This window comes from Tamandua tetradactyla, chromosome 1 (genome assembly GCF_023851605.1).
Source record: "Tamandua tetradactyla isolate mTamTet1 chromosome 1, mTamTet1.pri, whole genome shotgun sequence".
Classification (NCBI taxonomy): domain Eukaryota; kingdom Metazoa; phylum Chordata; class Mammalia; order Pilosa; family Myrmecophagidae; genus Tamandua; species Tamandua tetradactyla.
In genome coordinates this window covers 218,972,892-218,975,514 of record NC_135327.1, presented here as the reverse complement: position 1 = coordinate 218,975,514, position 2,623 = coordinate 218,972,892, and the positions used below count along the sequence as shown (strand labels likewise).

General features: G+C 42.5%; 1 pseudogene; it reads right to left on the bottom strand.

The window, feature by feature from the left end:
• Positions 1-1,580: 1,580 nt before the first annotated feature.
• Positions 1,581-2,291, bottom strand: LOC143682749 (ribosomal protein uL30-like pseudogene; annotated as a pseudogene).
• Between the last annotated feature and the right edge of the window lie 332 nt (positions 2,292-2,623).

The following is a 2,623-nucleotide window of genomic DNA, read 5'->3' as shown; positions in this document are numbered from 1 at the left end:
TTCTTCACAACTACTTCTTTTCATGGGTTTGGATACATTATTTTAAGGTAATCTGATTTTATAATGCTTTGTAGCATAAAGAACATCCACAAAAAATCTACTCGAGTCAATCAGACTAATTACCTCATAACCTGGCACACTTTAAGGCATTGTTATACCTCTGACTCAATTTTACAGCTATGCTCACGGGATCCATGGGTCAAAGCTGCAGCAAAGCTGATCTTAAGGGACCAGGGAACACCAGGTTAAGCATGTTTGCAAGTCTTAACCTGGGCCTGGTAGACCCTCTAACGAACTGCTTAGATGGGACATTAAGGCAACTGAGTGATGGGAGCACAGGGAATGTCCGCTTAGGGGTGGACACCTGCAGGATCAGACCCTTTTTCAGTTGTAATGTCCCCAGAAGTCCTGTAGCTGGTTTACAGCATCATTACCAGCACAGTAGAGGGCAATATTGAAGTTTAGAATATGCAAGGAAAGGGCAAAAAGCACAGAAGGGGCCATCTTAATTGCTTGTGTGGGGCTTAAAAGGGCAAAAAGTGCTAATTTCATCCATGCCAAACCAAGAAAGTGGTTCACTCCTTCCTTGATCCAGGTTTTATACAGAGGGCTGACCATTAAGGAAACAGGAAAATTTCATCCTGAAGCCCAGGGGGAACAAGTGATGGGCATTTCCACATGTTGTGGACATGGCAGGGGCCTTAGCAGTCCACCATGGTGTTCCTTGTATGAACCATCCATTGGCTTGAAGGGGAAAAGCCATCTCTATAGCAGGACATGGAACCAGAGACCAGCAAGGGCAGGGCCTGTGTGACCAATCCTGATAGAGCAGGACTTCCTCACATTAGGTGCATAGGTCCCCGAGTATAAGGGTCTACAAACACCCTAAAATTCCAAGTGAATTTTTGAGTGGATTTATGTTTTCCTGAGGATCCCATAGATTTTAACCAAGAATTGGTTAAAATCCTAGAAGAAGTCAGTCTTTTCTCTTCAGACTAAGCAGACTAGGGGAAGGAAGCCACCAGGTGCCCTCTTAGAGCCAGCCCTATTGGAGGTTTCGTAGCTGTCAGGAGAAAGGCTGAAACATGGACTCATGGCAGTAACAACTGAGCACTCATTTTTGTGTTCTAACTGTACTTCAAGTTCTTTCTAAAACCAGACCCTAGGAAGGAGTGCCTAGGTTCATGTATACCCTGGACTTGGTCCACTCTACAGGGTGTCAGGAGTCATGTACACATGCATGGGTATTCACCCACGTTAAACCCCAGGACAGAAGATGTGACAGCAGACCTCCTTCCTCCATGGCAGCTGTGTGTCCTTTGTGGATTTCAGAAGTAGGAGCCACTTGGAAAAGCCACTGAACTTTTCCTCAGAACTAGGTGTGATAGGAGAGTTGTCTCCCATGTCCATCACCCACTCTTTGGCCTGACCCTTCCCCTCCAGTTTGTGATGATAGAGCAGAAAATAATTTTATTAGAGATAATTAGTAACAACGGAAAACACAAACATATGCCTCCAATGCAGTATGTTTTCAGAGATTCTGGGTCTAGTTCAGCGGCCAAATGAGTTGATTGATGCTTTCACTCTGTTAACTGGATAAGCCCATCCATCACCTTGAGGAAGCCTGCTTTATTCTTGGTGGCATGATGGGTCACCAAAATGTGGAATGGGCACAAGAACTAGGAGATCCTCTCGAATACTTCCCCAGAAAGGCATTTTCATGAATGAGATCGTCCAACCAAATGACACCAAACCTTCTAAGGTTTTCTACTCCGTTGCTGCATTGTCTGTCAATGGTATTTTCTAATTCTTGACCTTGGCTTGCCCACATTTCAGAATGAACTCCTGGAAAAACTTCAGAATTGGAAATCCCATGGTCACAATTGGTTCTACTGCACACAGCATTTTTACGGTTGTGGGGGTCACTTCTGCAAATACACCACTGACAATCTTCCTCAGGCAAAGTCTTTCAGTGGTCCTCTGCACCAATAAACCTACCCCATTGATTCTATGGATGTGTGCTACAAAGGCCAAGGAATGTTTATTTGGCATTTCCAAGCCATGAGGTTTCATTTCTAGCTGTTTGAGGCATATCCTGTCATGTTACTGCCGCTGAGAATTAATTAAGGATGATTCCAGTTACTTACACGTGAGATGTTTCCCTTACCTCTGCTTCTTTTCCAAAAGTACCTGCTTTGCCTGGGTAGCTTGAGGGCGTGATAAGCCTTCATCTTTTGCAGGAGATTTTCTGGAACCAAAGGGATCCTTTTTCTTGGCTCTTCCTCTGCCATCTCTTTGAGTCTGCAGTTTACTGTTCATGCACTCTCAATGACATTTTAAAGAAATTTTTAAAATAAGAAAAAAAGCTTCTTTATGCCTACCTGCCTATTTACCATTTCCAATATTTTCTATGAGTAATTTGTATATACACAGATTTCTATCTGGTATCATTTTGTTGGCATAAGGACTTCCATTTTTCTGGTAGTGGAGTTCTGCTTGTGATGAATTCTTTCAGCTTTTGTATTTCTGAAAATATTTTTATTGCACCTTCATTTTGTTTTACTTTTTTTTTATTGTATAGTATCACATATATACAAAGCAAAGAAATAAAAAGGAAATAGTT